Here is a 19,590-nt window from a genome sequence, read left to right as displayed (position 1 = left end):
GAGCCAAGGTTGATGCAGTCCATCACGTTTCCAGGCCCAACACGAAGATGGACATTTGGGCTTTTTTGGGCTTAGGCGGATATTGCAGCTGCCTTATACCGAACTTCTCAGGAACTACAGGACACCTAACAAACAAACTGAAGAAGGGATGTCCCACAATCATCCAGTGTGACTGCAATGCCCAAACTGCCTTTGACTAACTCAAGAAAGCCTTGTGCAAAAGCCCCATTCTATTTATGCCTGGCTTCTCCAAAGAATGAATTCTTCAGGCAGATGCCTCTACTGCGCGTCTGGGTGTGGTACTGTTGCAGGTAGAATATGGGGAAGAGAAGCCGCAAACTACATCCAAGTGAAATGAACTAACCTGTAAGTGAATTTGTGGCCCTCGCTAAAAACTGGGCAATCTACAGTCTGCTCTAGTACCTAACTGGCCTATAATTCAAACTAGTGACTGACCACAAATGACTAGGTTGGATGGCCAGGAATAAAGACACAAACCCTTGCATCCTGGGGTGGTTCTTGGCCCTACAACCCTTTTCTTTCACTATTGAACACTGTGCAGGAACTACATAAGAAAACGTAGACTTTCTCTCCCGATGCCCCCAGTCAGTTAGTCGTCAGTGTAAGGGGAAGAGGACTTAGGAGAAAGGGTGAGGGTGTGTGACAAGGCCAATACCCTCTCCCTGACAAGAGAGGATATGCACCTCTCTCAGCCGGGGTGGGAGGCCTACCAGGGAGAAATCCATTGCCAGTCCCACCCCTCAGGGGCATGGTGGCAGTACAGAGGGCCCCAATTCCTGTTCCCCCTTGTGCTAGTTTCCTATTAAGCAGTCCACATGTATTGCCTGACATTTCTCCTAGACAATATGCGTGTCCATATTCTTTTTCTGTTCCCAGGGACACACCTGCACTTGACTGCAGTGAGTCACACACCAGCAAGAGCAGTTCAACAGAGCCCTACATCAGCTGTGAACAAGTTATCAGCCGACCGCCAGCTACTTAATCCCCAATCTTCTGCCTACACATGGCAGGAAAAGAGAATAGCCAGAGAGAAAAAGAGACCATGGCTGCAGATCTATGCAGTTACCAGAGAAACCACACTGTGCAGCCGGACGATAGCGTCAAGCACCCGCAACTGTTAATAAAGACACTAGACCACCAGGAACTGGCCAGGGGGAAACAAAAACCCCCATGAATGTATTTATTGTTTTATGTATTGGTTATTTGTATTGCGCACTATACAGCAAAATTGTGTTTCAAGGCGCATCAAAATGGGGGGAATAGGGATGATGAGAAAGGATAAAACAAAAACCAAAACGTACTTAAAAGGTCTTGAAACAGTCAGAATGTGCAAGTGCTATAACATGATAGCAGGATGGGGAGGAGTGGGAGTGCAGAAAGGGGGTAGAAGGGAAGCAAACAAACAATAGCGTTCTGACTAGATCATGAGTCGATATGGAACGTGCAAGTGCTGAACATGAAAAGGGGGGAGAGGGTGAAGAAGGGAAGTGCAGGCGGGAAAGAGGGTGAGAGGTACATAAAAAACAGAAATGTGCAGGAAAAAGTAGGTAAATTGCATTAAGGATGACCAGAAATGCAATTGTGACAGGCAGGTGTGAGTGACTGCAGCCTGGAAAAGCCTTCCCACATAGAATGAGGGGCTACGTCAGGCATGCAGACACGCAATTTAAGACTAAGCAGGTAAAATTGACTGCAGCCTGGAAATGCCTCCCCTCATGGAATGAGGGGATACGTCAGGCATGCAGACACGCAATTTAAGATATGCAGGAAAGATTGACTGCATCCTAGGGAAAGCCTCGCCTCATGGAATGAGGGGCTACGTCAGGCATGCAGACACTCTATTTAAGACTAAGCAGGTAAGATTGAATGAAGCCTGGAAATGCCTCCCCTCATGGAATGAGGGGATACGTCAGGCATGCAGACACGCAATTTAAGACTAAGCAGGTAAAATTGACTGCATCCTGGGGAAAGCCTCGCCTCATGGAATGAAGGGCTACATCAGGCACATCAGGCATGCAGACATGCAATTTAAGACTAAGCAGGTAAGATTGACTCCTGCCTGGAAAAGCCTCCCCTCGTGGGATGAGGGGCGACGTCAGGCATGCAGACACGCAATTTAAGACTAAGCAGATAAGACTGACTGCAGCCTGGAAAAGCCTTGCTTCCTGGAATGAGGGGCTACGTCAGGCATGCAGACACGCTATTTTAGACTAAGCAGATAAGATTGACTGCATCCTGGGGAAAGCCTCGCCTCATGGAATGAGGGGCTACGTCAGGCATGCAGACACTCTATTTAAGACTAAGCAGGTAAGATTGAATGCAGCCTGGAAAGGCCTCGCCTCATGGAATGAGGGGCTACGCCAGGCATGCAGACACTCTATTTAAGACTAAGCAGGTAAGATTGAATGCAGCCTGGAAAAGCCTCGCCTCATGGAATAAGGGGCTACGTCAGGCATGCAGACACGCAATTTAAGACTAAGCAGATAAGACTGACTGCAGCCTGGAAAAGCCTTGCTTCGTGGGATGAGGGGCTACGTCAGGCATGCAGACACGCAATTTAAGACTAAGCAGATAAGACTGACTGCAGCCTGGAAAAGCCTTGCTTCGTGGAATGAGGGGCTACGTCAGGCATGCAGCCACGCTATTTTAGACTAAGCAGGTAAGATTGAATGCAGCCTGGAAAAGCCTCGCCTCATGGAATAAGGGGCTACGTCAGGCATGCAGACACGCAATTTAAGACTAAGCAGATAAGACTGACTGCAGCCTGGAAAAGCCTTGCTTCGTGGGATGAGGGGCTACGTCAGGCATGCAGACACGCAATTTAAGACTAAGCAGATAAGACTGACTGCAGCCTGGAAAAGCCTTGCTTCGTGGAATGAGGGGCTACGTCAGGCATGCAGCCACGCTATTTTAGACTAAGCAGGTAAGATTGAATGCAGCCTGGAAAAGCCTCACCTCATGGAATGAGGGGCTACTTCAGGCATGCAGACACTCTATTTTGAATGCAGCCTGGAAAAGCCTCACCTCATGGAATGAGGGGCTACGTCAGGCATGCAGACATGCAATTTAAGACTAAGCAGGTAAGACTGACTGCAGCCTGGAAAAGTCTCGCCTCTTAGAATGAGGGGCTAGATCAGGCATGCAGACACGCAATTTAAGGCTAAGCAGGTAAGACTGACTGCAGCCTGGGGAAAGCCTCGCCTCATGGAATGAGGGGCTACGTCAGCAGCAGACACTCTATTTAAGACTATGCAGGTAAGATTGACTGCATTCTGGAAAAGCCTCCCCTCATGGAATGAGGTGCTATGTCAGGCATGCAGACACGCAATTTAAGACTAAGCAGGTAAGATTGACTGCATCCTAGGGAAAGCCTCGCCTCATGGAATGAGGGGCTACGTCAGGCATGCAGACACTCTATTTAAGACTAAGCAGGTAAGATTGACTGCATCCTGGGGAAAGCCTCGCCTCATGGAATGAGGGGCTACGTCAGGCATGCAGACACTCTATTTAAGACTAAGCAGGTAAGATTGAATGCAGCCTGGAAAAGCCTCGCCTCATGGAATAAGGGGCTACATCAGGCATGCAGACACGCAATTTAAGACTAAGCAGATAAGACTGACTGCAGCCTGGAAAAGCCTTGCTTCGTGGGATGAGGGGCTACGTCAGGCATGCAGACACGCAATTTAAGACTAAGCAGATAAGACTGACTGCAGCCTGGAAAAGCCTTGCTTCGTGGAATGAGGGGCTACGTCAGGCATGCAGCCACGCTATTTTAGACTAAGCAGGTAAGATTGAATGCAGCCTGGAAAAGCCTCACCTCATGGAATGAGGGGCTACGTCAGCATGCAGACACACTATTTTAGACTAAGCAGGTAAGGTTGAATGCAGCCTGGAAAAGCCTCACCTCATGGAATGAGGGGCTACGTCAGGCATGCAGACACTCTATTTTGAATGCAGCATGGAAAAGCCTCACCTCATGGAATGAGGGGCTACGTCAGGCATGCAGACATGCAATTTAAGACTAAGCAGGTAAGACTGACTGCAGCCTGGAAAAGTCTCGCCTCTTAGAATGAGGGGCTAGATCAGGCATGCAGACACGCAATTTAAGGCTAAGCAGGTAAGACTGACTGCAGCCTGGGGAAAGCCTCGCCTCATGGAATGAGGGGCTACGTCAGCAGCAGACACTCTATTTAAGACTATGCAGGTAAGATTGACTGCATTCTGGAAAAGCCTCCCCTCATGGAATGAGGTGCTATGTCAGGCATGCAGACACGCAATTTAAGACTAAGCAGGTAAGATTGACTGCATCCTAGGGAAAGCCTCGCCTCATGGAATGAGGGGCTACGTCCGGCATGCAGACACTCTATTTAAGACTAAGCAGGTAAGATTGAATGCAGCCTGGAAATGCCTCCCCTCATGGAATGAGGGGATACGTCAGGCATGCAGACACGCAATTTAAGACTAAGCAGGTAAGATTGACTGCATCCTGGGGAAAGCCTTGCCTCATGGAATGAGGGGCTACATCAGGCATGCAGACACGCAATTTATGACTAAGCAGGTAAGATTGACTTCTGTCTGGAAAAGCCTCCCCTCGTGGGATGAGGGGCTACGTCAGGCATGTAGACATGCAATTTAAGACTAAGCAGATAAGATTGACTGCAGCCTGGAAAAGCCTTGCTTCGTGGAATGAGGGGCTACGTCAGGCATGCAGACACTCTATTTAAGACTATGCAGGTAAGATTGAATGCAGCCTGGAAAAGCCTCGCCTCATGGAATGAGGGGCTACGCCAGGCATGCAGACACTCTATTTAAGACTAAGCAGGTAAGATTGAATGCAGCCTGGAAAAGCCTCGCCTCATGGAATAAGGGGCTACTTCAGGCATGCAGACACGCAATTTAAGACTAAGCAGATAAGACTGACTGCAGCCTGGAAAAGCCTTGCTTCGTGGGATGAGGGGCTACGTCAGGCATGCAGATACACAATTTAAGACCAAGCAGATAAGACTGACTGCAGCCTGGAAAAGCCTTGCTTCGTGGGATGAAGGGCTACGTCAGGCATGCAGACACGCAATTTAAGACTAAGCAGATAAGACTGACTGCAGCCTGGAAAAGCCTTGCTTCGTGGAATGAGGGGCTACGTCAGGCATGCAGACACGCTATTTTAGACTAAGCAGGTAAGATTGAATGCAGCCTGGAAAAGCCTCACCTCATGGAATGAGGGGCTAAGTCAGGCATGCAGGCACGCTATTTTGAATGCAGCCTGGAAAAGCCTCACCTCATGGAATGAGGGGCTACGTCAGGCATGCAGACATGCAATTTAAGACTAAGCAGGTAAGACTGACTGCAGCCTGGAAAAGTCTCTCCTCTTAGAATGAGGGGCTAGATCAGGCATGCAGACACGCAATTTAAGGCTAAGCAGGTAAGACTGACTGCAGCCTGGGGAAAGCCTCGCCTCATGGAATGAGGGGCTACGTCAGCAGCAGACACGCTATTTAAGACTATGCAGGTAAGATTGACTGCATTCTGGAAAAGCCTCCCCTCATGGAATGAGGTGCTATGTCAGGCATGCAGACACGCAATTTAAGACTAAGCAGGTAAGACTGACTGCAGCCTGGAAAAGCCTCCCCTCATGGAATGAGGGGCTACGTCAGGCATGCAAGTACGAACACAAGTAAACAGTGTAAGACAAAGCACAGGCTGTGAAAAGGCAAACCAGTGGTAACATGAAGGACGAAAAAATGCCATGCACAAGGTTGCAGAAGTCAATCGATGGCCTCATGTAGGGAAGATGGCACACATGGCAAGGTTACAAAGTTCAACATTAGTTGAAGGCAGGCATGCAGCAAAACACAGCAAGATGCAAAACATAGCGAGGATGCAGAGTCACCAGTAGTTGCAGGTAGGTAGGAGTAAATACAGAAGGATGCAGAGAGTCAGTCGATGGCCTAGGGAAGACGAAATGCAGGACATAGTGCAGGCTGGGGTAAGTCAAGCCAAGGCAAAGGACACAGTGGAAAAGCGGAAACACAATGGCAAAATACTTAAGGAGGTGAGGGGGCTACATCAGGCATGCTTAAAGGCATGGGGCCCACTAGAACAGTGAAACCAAAAAGCAACTGGCGGCTACTTCAAGTGATAGGGCGTAGGACAATGGGAACTCCACCCATGACTGCCGGGGGCCAACAGGTAGCACAGGCAAATGGACAAAGTGAGCCAAGAGACTGGGGGGGGCAGAGGCACGAAGGCAAAGGCAGGCCGGGTCTCGTCATGAGAAGGCCGCGCCAGGCACAAGATCGGAGGAGGAGACAGATGGATCAAAGCAGCCACGCACACCAATGGATGCAGGTAAGAGTAATGGGGAGAGGGAAGGGCGGAGGGGGGAGGGAATACATTGTTTAATTGTTATACTCAAGAACTCACTTGGAAAAGGTAACGAAAATTGCACGAGAGACAGAAAATGAATAATATTATGTTTGCTATTCTTTATACATGTTTGTAACCAGTGCTCTTGAGATGAAACACAAAATAAAGTTTGTAAAAAAAAAAAAGAATGCACAGCTCCAAGAACGAGTTGTCAGTTAAATAATTACCACAGAGGTAGGAGAAAGAGAAAGCGGAGAGGGTGGTAGAGCACATGGATAGAGAGGCTGCTAGGGAAAAGGAGTTTGACACAAGGTGTGAGGAGACTGAGAAGCGGTGGGGGTGTGAAGTGCGGTCTAAGAGGTTACAGGCAGCCGAATGAAGTGGAGGCAACACTCGTAGATGGCAGCTATAGAGAGAGGAACGACAGAGGGCGGTTAAGAAAAAGGGCTGGGGGGATGTTAGGGAGAATTCTCTGTTAAGGCTAATTTCCCAAACCTAGTGAGTCCCCCAGCAGCTTTGCTGGATTTTTGGGGTTTATTTTTTTCTCCTGCTAAGAGTGAGACTCTTTTTCTCCCACTCTTAGACATGATTTGAGGTGTTCCTTTGACTTTGTATGTGTTCTATGGGCTATGGGGTCCTTTACCCCATAGGGCTTCATGTGGGTTACACAGCACCCTCCGTGCAGTAAGCCAGGGGTGTTGTAGCGACCCCCAAACATAGACTCCATACCCTGGGACTGACTACTGTCTCCCAGGGCATGTAAAGTCACCATTGGCTTTACTAGTCTCAAATTGTGAACAGAACCAGTACAAACCATCATATTGTGGACGTACTGGTCGGGGCAATTCGATTGCCCCGGGGTCTGTTGTTCGAGGGGGCACTGTCCAGTCCCCCCCCCGACTGAGTTTTGGCTGGTGGCAGTGGATACTACTTTTTATATTCGACCGCGAATATATTCCTATGGGATTTTCCCATTGTTCGAGGCTACCACTTTTTAAAATAGCCTTGAACATACCGCCGGTTTATTAAATTAATATAAATTCACCGGTTTGTATTTTTTGCCAAAACCTGGTTTCCTAAATGGCGTTTGTGTTCACTTCTGTGACTCCAACCCAAGTCGAGCCTTTGTTCCACTTTTTGGCGGGCTTCTCCACAGAAGCCTCCAAAAGTGGTGCCACTCTGTCTGGGTACCACAGGGGGTATGGGAGGGGGTTTAGGCACCCTGGACTGAGTTGCCTCTGCAACTCAAGTCGCACTCTTGTGTGATTGGCCCAAGTGGTGAGCCGCCCGGCTCACCACTTAAAATGTTTGAGTGACAGCTAGGCTGAATGAATGGGGGTTTTCTGCATAAAAGCAGGGCTTTGGGACTGGAACTCCAGAAGTCGCCACAGGACCTAAAGAATCTGAGGAGGGAGAAGCTGAGCCAACCTGCAACAACGACACCACTGGTGGAGCCCTGCTGAACCGTCTCACCACTTTTCCCGACGACAGAGGAGATCTCCAGTCCGGAGAGTCTTCTTCATTTGACTGGTGGGGATAACCAGTTTGCCCATCTTTTCGCCTTCCTGGACCATCTCGTGGCCGCCTTGCCCGTGCCAAGCACCCCGGCAACCGGAATACCACGGTTTACCACAACCGCGAAGAAGAGGGTAGTGCCTTGTAACCGGGAAACTCCGCGGCTGGTTTCTTCCCTGGCAGTGCAACGACCTTCATCTTTCCTCCACGTCGAGACCTCCTCTTCCTCTGGACGAAACACTGACTTGCACCCACTGCCAGGAACAACTGCCCCCGCTGGAGCGTTCTTCCCATTTCAGGCACTGAGTCCCGCCTGGCTTCCCTTGCAACAGATCGTTCTGGGTGACAGTAAATCCTCGACTTTCTAACCTTAGTTAGCCTGAGGCCTGTTAACTAACTTTTCCTGACTTGATCTCAATCTTTTGTGAACTATCTACAAAGACTCTTTGGGCATAACCCCACTGTGTGATCCTGGACACATTTCGCTTGCTCTCTCTAAGAGTGGGCCTGGCATTTGAACTCCCTTGCCCTCCAGTAGACTTTGCCTAACCTGCCTCACTGTGGTTCTTTGAAGAGTATTGAAATGTGTGCGCTTTCATAACTCTGCCTTTTCCCTCCCTTTTTATATAACTTATTAGAGTGCCATCTTAGGTTAAGCGCTCACCTCTGTCTGAAAATAAGTGGTGTTTCTCACTAAGACTTGTCTAATTAGTATTTAGGGTTATATATATAAATAGTGACTGTGTGTTGAATTTACTTACCTCTTTTTGTGCTAGTGTAATTTACAAGTGTGTCTTTAAATAAATAAGTATATACTTTTACACCAAAGCTCTGGTCAGTGTTTGCTTTTGCTACTGTATCTCTGTACCTATTGTGTATACTCTACATACTGCCTAACTCATCTTGAGAGAAGTCTGACTGCTCAGCCACAGCTACCAGGTAAATCTGGATGGTGCGGACTGCTACCATTTGGGTTTACTGACAACCACCTGTAGTCCTAAATCTTTTGCAGTGGTCCCTAAGGGAACTGCACAGGTTGCTGCCTAACAGGGAAGATGCAAAGAGATTGGAATAGGAATGCAAACATGGAACGCCACTAAAAATGAGGACGAGTGGAGTGAAGCGAGGCACGGACGGGGCAGGGCCGTAAAACGAAAGGTGAAGGGAGCAGAGTACCCCAACCCAGGAACAGTCTGAACCAAGCAGAAAATATGTGAGAGAGAGGTAGGGGAGTGACAGTGGAGGGGGGGGGGGGCGCACGACAAAACTAATAAGCGAGGAGCAACAGGTGGAGGCGGGGACAGGCAGGAGTGAAGTGGCAGAAGGGGGAGAGGGAGATAGAAAAACAGGGGGGAATTAGAAACAAAGAGGCAAGAATGGTAAAGAAGATAGGAAAGGAGGAGAAACGGGGAAGAGGGAGGGAGGAGCCTCCTTAATTATAATCATAATTATGATTATATCATGAGAGGAGAACAGAAAAAGCAGCAGCCTGTGCAGTAAACAGATAAAGATTGGATGTGCATTGAGACTAAACCACAGGAGCAAAAAGAGGCAAAGGGCCTTATATGGGAGCCTTTGATTGGGGACGCCGGCAAGCATGCTGCTCAATTTGCATTATGATTTTTCTTTCTGGGTCTCTCCAATCAGGTTGCAAGAAGGCTGGACATAGAAGCCTCAGTTGTTTATAGGGCGTCGACAGGGGCTGGCTCACTGTGGTCTTGGTGTTGCAGGCAGGAGCAGGACGGCCATCTTAGAAAGGAGCAAGTGCTCCGTGGGGAAATGTTGCTTTCTGGCATCAGCCACCTCCTGCAAGCGGAGCGCCGCAGGAGGGGCACAGATGATCTACTCCTGGTGTCGCTGGACATGGGACTTACCTACAACATGGGACTTACCTTGGCAACACCAGGGGCAGATTCCCTGAACACGAGGCTGAGAAAATGGGTGGGGCTTAGCATTCACCAGGTGGGAAAGAGTGGGCCCCACTGGCCAGGGAAAAGTAGACAATGCACAGAAATGGAGGGAGACAAAGGGAGACCACAGGAATCAGGAAGTGGAGGTTATCTGGGTGAGGTCAGCAGAGGAAGAGGTGAAGATCAAGAGACCAGCAGAAGGGAGGGAGGAGCAGTGGAGAGTGGTGATGTTTCTGTAGAAGGTATGGTATTGCCTAGTGAGTGAAAGTGGTACTACAGTTTGAGTGTGCGTGTTGGTGTTGAAAGTTAGTATAGGGAGTGGCTGTGAAGAAGGGTGATTGAGCAGTAGAGGTGTGGAGAAGGGATTAGTGGTGTTGAGGAAGGAGTAGTACTGCAGAGGAGGGAATAGCGGTGTGCAGGAGGGAGTAGTAATGCAGAGGAGGGAGAAGTAGTGTGGAAGAAGGAGAAGAAGTGTGGATGAGGTACAGCTGGTATGGAGGAGGGAGAAGTTGTGTGGAGGTAGTAGTGGGGTAGATGAGGGAGTAGTAGGGTGTAAGAGGGAACAGAAGTGAGGATGGAATATTAAGAACAGACAGAAAGTAAGTAATAAAATCAAGGGATGGAGATATCAGAAGGACGGGAAGTAGGAGAATGGGTAGATGTGAGGTGGGCAGAGTGGAGGAAGGAAGAAGAAGAAATGAGGGGAGAGGGAGGGAGGGAGGGGAGAGAGTGAGTGCAATAGTGAATCAAACACTGGGCCTCATTACGACTCAGGCGGTAAGGGGTTTACGGCGGCGTAAACAGCGCCGACCCTTACCGCCTGAGTACGAGGTCCCTTAGCGCCATGGAGGTTTTAACACCTGCTTTTAGCAGGTGTTAAAATCCATGGCGCTAAGGGACCATGGAGTTAATTACACCACCGTAATTTACGGTGGCGTAATTAACGCCTTCCCCACTCCCATTATGCCCTATGGGGCAAAAATGGGAATGGGGAAGGGTAAATGGGTATTGGGGACTTACCGCCCCGCCGACCTCGGAATGGGGCGGTAAGTCCGCCTACCACCATGGCGTAAACGTAGTTTACGCCATGGTGGTAAAGTCACGGCCCAGGCGGTAACTTACCGCCTGGGTCGTAATGAGGCCCACTGTGTTTTTAAGGTATAATTCCCTTGTCCCTATAGTACACAAATCCATGGATAGAGTAGGGATGGAGAGGAAGTCCCTGAGGGAGTATCGATATAGAATGCACACTGTCTTTAGGTCTTGGACATTAGGAAAAGAGGGACTTCAGACCGTAGCGGTCCATCTTCTGCATGTGCTAACTTGGTAGATAGGGATGCCCAGTTTTCCTAGGAGGTTCAAAATCAGGTGAGCTAGAGAGTGGGGTGGGCCTGGGGTAATTAAAACCCTTGAACCCCCTCTGCGAGTTGGAGTGATGTTTGTGCCATCTGTGACAATGCTGTTTTGTCCTCATTAAACAATGCTACCAGTGACAAGTAACAATACAATTTTAACATAATTCAATAAGTGGTTTATAAGCCTTCCATCTTCCAGATTTTAATTTAATGTGTCAAGTAATGTCATACTATTACGTGTCATATACAACAGGTCAGTTCAGAGGCTAAATAGATTGAAGTGTCATCACAAAATAATCCAGAACCAGGCTCTCTTGGATATTATTGAGCCATGGTAGGTGAGGAATGCGTAATGAAGATTCAAGTTCAACGCGGTATAGAGGAATGCACTTATCAGCTGCGCGAGTGCCACTGTAAAAGGGGAGGGGCGCTCTTTCTGACATCTGTGAAATATAATCCTTAATAAAACTAATCCATAAACATAAGAGCACAGGTAATTATAATCATACTTAGTGGTATAATGAACCGCAGGAAACAGGCCTTAACAGCTTGCGTTTGCAGAAAACGTGTAAGCATTTTGTGTGCAGCAAAAGCCGCTGTGGCAGGTGATTTAGTGCTAAGTCCGCGTTCTCAGGCCAGTGATGAAAGAAGTGTACAATGGTTGTTATTTTTCGAGGTCACAGATTAGAGCTCAAAGGGTCTGCCAACGAATAATGAATGCATGACCATTTTAGAATTCAAAATCATATGTAAAATACGGTTTTCTAATGGAGCGAAAAGAACCACAGTGGTTTCAAATTGCTCCAAAGTACATTGTCCCGGGGGAAAGGATTTGAGTGTCCCCAATATGCAACATTTGGTTAGCGGTACGTACGTGGTCCAAGGCTCTGGTGGTGACATGGTAGTAAGCACTTCTCATGAGAATCAGGATGAGGGGACCAGGGCAGTAGATAAAAGTTTAACTGGTCGTCACAAACGTTTCAATGAATGAACTTTGTGCTGTGGGAATTGGGGGTGGATTGTGACGTCACACGTAGTAATTGAGGGCGGTGTGGGAAGGTTCATGGACCCAATGATTGAATGAAATTAATGCTTTTCCATAAGGGCTCAAAGTGTGAACTCCAATCAGCATTGTGTGGGGAGATTTGTTCATTTTGCACGATCACGAATACCAATTACTTTGCATTGTATAAAAGTTCTAGATGTAGGGGTGTTTCTTTGACAGCGCCTTTTCACGCAGTTCTGTCACATGATCTATTTGAATTATCTGTCCCAGCTGCATCTGGGGCCCTGAATAAAACTGTGTTACTTCTTGCACCGGCGTACACTCCGTTTTGACTACTTTTGTAATATTGTAAGACATCTCAGCCTATTGACCAAGGCATGGGAATCCCAGTCGTACTCCTGGAGGAGTGCGGTATAGCGTCCGTTGGCCAGTTTGAAGAGCTCTAGTAAGAGGAAGTTAGTGGACGGCAAGTTCCCGAAGGTCCACCTGGTCCGGCACTACCTTCGCTCCGACTGAAGTGTAGGACTTTAAAGGGAGACTCCGAGGTCAAGAGAAGTGAAGAATCTCCTAAAAGGATATGTGAGTGTACCCCTGCACGAAAGTGCAAGGGGCAGGACAAATTATTTGATGGTGTGTATAGGATGCAAACTCATTAGTGGTGGAGGGCTATGAACAGTAGTAGTCTTAGATGTTAGGTCTGCTGTTGCGATAGAGAACAGGTAGACAGTGGCACATGTGCATTAGAGCAGAGGGTTGCGTAGTAAGTGACAGACCTTGTCAGACAAGAGTTGCGCGTAGTGCAGGCAACTGGTATAGTTGCATCATTTTATTCTTTTGGGGGAAGAATTCTTTTGAGGCACATGCGCGCACGTGTTTCGTGAGTAGCGGTAGTTTGTTTCTAGTGCTGTGGAAAGTGGTCGTAGTGTTCGTTTTATGTGGCTATGGGGAAAACAGAAGAGCCAAAGCCACAATAACTTGTAAATAGTGCAGAGCCGCTTAGCGAGTAATTGATGCAGGTGATTAAGAGGAGGAGTAATAGCTTTTTCAAATGTACTAACATAGGGCTTCATTGGTAAGGTGCTGCACCTGGGAGAAGACCGTTTCTTTACTAATACAATATAACAAGGCGGGCCTGTGGAGGAGACCATTGTGTGCAAGCATTGAGTGTGAGATGTGAAAGGGCGGGCCTGCAGAGAAGACCGGAGCAAGTGAGTATAGGGCGATCAAGTGAAATGATAAGTATTGAAATTGAGCAATTGGGATTGCCTGAAGAAGAAGTGAGTGTTTAAAGGCTTAAAATAATAAGGGGAAGGAAAAAAAGGGAGAGAATTATATTTTAATAAAAAAGGATTAAGGCAGGGACAAAGACGTTCTATTGGATGGATGTCCCCATTTAATCACATGTGCAGAAAATTGTCTCACTATCGTGATAAAATATCAAAATACCCTTTTGATTGGGTGCACAACACAGTGGGAAAGTGTTACAAAGAATGGCCCAGGGGGGAACGTTCGATAAAGATATCATAGAAAGTAAGGGCCTAATTGGCCCTCCCGAGATCATCTCCCTGTACGCAGACGACGTGATATTATACGTTAGAGACCCATCCACCAACTTGCAACCAATACTTGATGACATCACACATATAGGTGAACCCCTCAAGCTTTACAATCAACTTTTTGAAATCCGAAATATTCCCCCTCACAGATGGAACCCCGGACTGTCGAGGAACTTCCTCTCTACGGTGGTCCCCAGTCAATTTAAATACTTGGGAGCTGTAGTGTCGCGTTCCCACTCATCCATGATACAAGATAACTACGTCTCACTCAACTCGTATACAGAATCCAAGATCCAGAAATAGAAGACCCTTCCACTTTCTCCAGCTGCCAAATTGTCTTTAATCAAGATGATAATGCTCCCCAAAATGTTATATACTTTCACTAATGTCCCATTGTGGCCGGGTAAACCATATTTTGCCAAAATACATGGCCTAGTCACACAGTTCCTGTGGCACTCCAGAGCAGTCCATAAGAAATTGGTAGAGATGACATGTCCTTACGGCCCCGAATTTGGAACTGTACCGGATTGCTGCTCAGGCTCAGTTCGCCACATTCTGGTACCCCATGTGGTCACCACCCCCACATGTAAAACCCAAAGCCCTGGCCGCAACAGACTCAGATCTGTAAACACTTTTACTAGACCAGGGATACAAGGAGGACTGCCATTTGATCCAGTCGCCTCCACACTGCGCGCATGGCACTCACTATTTGCCCATACCAGCACGGATAGACCCTACTACCAATGGCTCCCCTTGTGGAGATTTCCAGAACTAACACCCACATGGGACAATGCGATCCAGACCATATGGGAACTACTGGGATACAGGGCCCTAGCAGATATTTTCCCCGTCGGCAACTTTATCACACCCTCCACCTGGAAACAGGGGCACGGAAACACTGGGCTAGACCATCTTCAATACTACGGGTTACGCGCGGCTGTATCCACTAGATGACCCTCTAACCCAAATAAACCCCCTGAGACCACCTCCCTGGCCTATACACAAACTCAGGAGACTGCAGACACATACTTTCCACACTATATAAAATTCTAATAGAGGCCTCCTCACCCCCGACCCCACACGCCCGAGAGGGTTGATCCCGCGAAATAGGCTCTGAATTTGCCGATGACCAATGGGCCCACAGATGTAGGCACACCTAGAAAGTTTCCCTAAACTTCTGATTTAAATTCATGCAGTTCAAACTTCTGAATAGGCTTTATTACACTCCATCAGACTATCTTTGATTGCCCACTCTCAACCTCACGGATGCCTAAGATGTCAACACTTCCCTGCAGACCACCTGCATATATTCTGTTCGTGCCCTCGGATAGGTAACCACTGGGACCACATTATAAACACAGTCTCTGAGGTGATATTTATCCCACTAGAGCATGACTCCCTGGGAATACTCTTTGGCATTTGGCCAGATATGCACAGTAAACCGCACCACGCTTTTGTGTACATAGCAACTATGATGGGTAAGAGAGCCATTCTATTAAAATGGAAAGATTAAAATAAAAAACAACAAGCGCGAAAGAATGGCTGATGTCATTGACATGGGCCCAAGAATGTGAGAGTCTATATGTTTCCACCCTCCCCATTAGCTTCAGACCCCGCGATACATGGACGGCCTTCTGCTCTTACCTCTGGAATCAAGATGCACCCATACCAAAGTGAGATGATTGGTTTCGTACCTCTGTAACGCTGTTGAGATCCTCTGTTTGTATTGCTGCATATTATTTACTCCTTCCAGTTCCTTGAATGCTTGACCATACCATGTTAAATGTGTTCCTGTTGCCCTGTACTAACTCTTGCCAATAATAAATAAAGGTTTTAAAAAAAGAAATATCTTCCTACTGGCACTTAGCTCCTCCACCTCCAAGGTCAGTCGCTTCTCCAAGCAACCAGTTGGTGGTAGATCTCTTTCTTCGGGTGGGGCCTCCCTCTGGAACAGCTTCCCTGGCTCTCTGAAACTTGAGCAGAACCATCTCCCGTTCCGGAAGCAACTCAAGACCTTCCTCTTTGCTTCTGCCTTCTCTCTTCCTCTCCCCTGCTGATCTCCTGTCTGATACCAGACTGGTCACCTGGCTACCCTTTGAATTGCACACCCTCAATGCCTCGTGGCAACTCTTGCACCTGGGTCTGTATCTGCAACCCTACAGTCCCCTTACCTGCACTTATGGACACCCGGTGTCTGCACTTGCCACCTGCTGACCGCACTACTTATTGTTTCTGTTTTGATCCTGTGTTGCCCTCCCTCCCCCACCCCTGGCACTTTTCCTCCCCTCTCCCCCGCACTTTCACGATCTCAATGTCACTTTGATGAGTAAGATCGTTGTCTTTGTCCTCACTCTGTCCCCCTCCCTTGCCTCGTCGTGCCTTGAAACACTTGTGTACAGGAGCGTTATAAATCCCATATCATATCATCATATCATGCCCCTCCCAAGCCCACCTTCCAGCTTGAGAACAACCTACTCACCTGGTCTCATTGTGCTCCTTCTCCCTGTGTGTTTCTTCCCCATGCTCTTCACACAGTGCCCTCCACCACGCCAGCTCACACATGCATACATACACGCTGTCATAAACCCAGACCCATTGGGCCTCATTCCCAGTTTTGCTGTGTGGGAAAAAAGTGGCAGTAATTCTATTACTGGCACTTTTCCCACACTGCCAAACTACAAGTTTGCCAGTGAGGGTTGACTAATTTACCTCCAGCCAATAGCTGGAGGGAAATCAAGCCGCCAACAACAGAAAAATGCTGATAATACCGGCAATCTCGACATGGAATGGGGATTTAACTACCGTTGCCGGCACCTGTTATATCCTGTAAATACCGGGATAGCAGCCGCCAGTAACGGTAAGTCCATTTAGCGGTATCCTGCTGGAATTAAGGGCGGAATACCGGCAAACTCCTAATGAGCCCCTCATTACGAGTCTGGTGGTAACATGCTGGTGGGACCGGCTCCTGACTTCCTGGTGTGACCGGGACATTACAAGTCCCGGCAAATCGGGAAGTCAGGCACAGGAAAATGTTAGTCCCCATTCCAATGGAGTGGGAATGGGGACATGGATGCACTGGCACTGTTGCTAACGATACCGGTGCTTCTGTGAAAACTCAGCGGGTGGATGCCATTTCGCCCAGTAGGTCAGACCTGTAAGGCGCAACGACACCCGTTGGCAGAGTTGTAGTCTGGCGGTCTGGAAAGGGTGCCGGTACAGTGCGTCCGGCACCCTTATTTCTAGATCGCCACACTTGTAATGAGGCCCATTGACATCCCAGGGCCAGGGTAATCCCTATGGCCATTCCCACCCACATCCTGCCTCCCCCCTCCCAAAACATACCCTCCTGGGATCTTTTGGAACCTTGCTTTACCAATCATTAAAATCAAACTTTGCGCTGGAAGTGCCTGCCGGTGTTGCTTTGTAAACGCACTACTGGTGTAATAAATATGTGTTAACCAGTTTTGCCTTCAGCCACTTGATTTCTAAGCAGTATGTGTGTCCTTCACTGAAGTCTTGTTAAAAACAAGCACTGGCAAAGCCAACAGTTCCGGCTTGTGTAGAGGTATTAGATATGCATTTGCCAGGCATTGCTACTATATTCCCAGGTACTTGCACCATTTTGCATCTGCTACCATTAATGGCTAGCTAGTACCATCATGCCATTCAAATGCCTTTCCCATCCCTACACAAAAGCCAAAACGGTTGGCATTGCCAATACTTGTTTTTGATTAGTTATTATTCCTCGCCCTATTCCTACTGGAAACCTATATAATTTATTGGAAAACGTGCTCATCCCCTCCGTGTCACTGCTTATAAAAGTGCCATACATGTATACATAACATGAGTAAACACCAGTAAGAATCACAAGGCATGGTAATGCCATTTGCATTTTAAAATTACGCAGGTAAGTCGCAAAACCTTATGCAGCATGCTTAACGTGTGTAAGCACGGAAGACAGCATGCTCCGGGCTTCCTATTGGTTGCTGACAAAATAGCAGAATGTGTAATTAGGGGTTCATACAGTTGTACAGGTTACATCTGAGACTAAACCTACGTGTATTCATTACCTGTGGGGAAGCTTGACCTGTTCTCCTGACACAGCTCAGCCAAACAATGAAGGGTTCTGCTTCCAAGGCGTGTTCCAGACTGCCATGGTAACCAGCACTGGCCAATCCGTGAGGGGGAAGCGGGCCGGCCGCTCTTACTAAGGCTCTCTGCTGTGGCATTGTGAGTTAATGACATGTAAAGTGCTGTTGCTACTTGTAATTGCTCACGCGCATCGCCTGGCAGTGGTAGAATGAGAAACAGCCATGACCTTCAAGGGGAAACACAATGGCAGACCACCTGAGCACCCCTGCTTTACAAAGCTCGCCCGGGAAACAACGCTGGCATCTGATTTTCAATTGTATGTTGGTAAACCTGCAAAACGGATGCTTTTGGAGCTGTGAGGATTTTATGGACATTGTATTGATTAAATATGGAGAGGGGCTTTCTGCCAGGGTCTGTCTACCCCGCCTTGGACCCCATACTCTAATACCTTCTCGGGGAGAACACTGAGGCTGGATATGGATGGCAACCCGGCTTTTCTGGATACCTCTCATTAATATTCATGAGATACGTTTGCACACAGTGATACTAAATGTATGCACATTTTTTCTCATGAATGTTAATGAGGGATATTCTGAAAACCCTTCAGGATTCCAGCCCTGGAGGCCCATAGTTAGACAACCCTGGCATACAACTTCCAGGCTATTAACGGATAGGTGTAAGGAATCCCTGCCAAAGGAGTCCCCGTTCTCAACCTCAACTCCGGCCCCAACCCCTTCCCAAGAGCTCCAGGAGAACGCAGGGGACCGGGCTCGTCAGGGACAGGGCTGGAGCATCCGTTTATGCCCTGACTCACTTCATTAACTAACCCTCCATGTTTTTTGTTGGACATCTACAATCTGCCCCTCACTCTTAAAACATAAACTCAGCTAAGTGGCCTCACTCACAACGCAGGCTCCCAACAATATGGCCATTGAACAGTAGCATGCGCTGGGTGAGTGTTACTTCAAGGGACAGAGGGCTCCTAGTCCTTACAGTCACGTATTGGCTCACATCTCCGACCCCTTGCTGCACCGTGAGTGCAACCTTGCTGCCAACTTGATTGTTTTCATCAAGGCATATCCCATTTTTTGCTTAAGCACAAATTAGCCAAGTCGTGCTTTGCTCCCACCTTTCGATCTATTCCTCGGACCAAAAAGTTTGATGTTGATGTCTGAGTGGTGGGCAGGAAGGTTTGAGGGTCAATACTCACTGCCCTGTCCTTTAACTCGACAACTCGGCTTTTCTACTCTGAACCACTGACTGAGGATTTTCATCCAGTTTCCCAAATAGTGATCAACAAGCGTTTAGATGGGTTCATTCTCTACTCATTGAGGGCCCAATTTATAGAATCCAGCGCAGAAGCAGCGCAAGTGCTGCGCGCTGAGAAGGTGAGTGCGGCATGCATGTGCCAGCCGTGGTGCAAACCAGCAATTGCGCAGCACGTGGATTCATGGATTTTCTGAGGCATCACTAGCCGTGGTGCAATGAACATAAAGCAGCGCCAGTAACACCCCCAACACGCCCCTGTGCGCAGGTCAAAGCCAGTGAAATGCCTACTACAGCGCAAGGCCCGCGCCATCCATAGGACAACACAAAGCCCCCAATCGTAACTGCGTGAAAAATCAGAGAGTGCCCCGGTCGCACCAGCCAAATCGCATGGAAAGGGCCGCGAGTACCCCATCCGCACCCCAGTGAAATCGCGTTCCCTGGTCGCACCAGCCAAATAGCTTGTGAAGACCCGCACATACCCCATCCGCACCCAGCATAATCGG

General features: G+C 48.2%; 1 pseudogene; it reads right to left on the bottom strand.

Annotated features, from left to right (window-relative positions):
• LOC138504866 (F-actin-capping protein subunit alpha-1 pseudogene) overlaps nucleotides 1-17,868 on the bottom strand; it is a 56,311-nt pseudogene extending 38,443 nt beyond the window's left edge.
• Nucleotides 17,869-19,590: the final 1,722 nt, after the last annotated feature.

This window comes from Ambystoma mexicanum, chromosome 11 (assembly GCF_040938575.1).
Source record: "Ambystoma mexicanum isolate Mex_15411 chromosome 11, UKY_AmexF1_1, whole genome shotgun sequence".
Taxonomy (NCBI): Eukaryota; Metazoa; Chordata; class Amphibia; order Caudata; family Ambystomatidae; genus Ambystoma; species Ambystoma mexicanum.
This window is presented reverse-complemented; position numbering and strand designations above follow the sequence as displayed.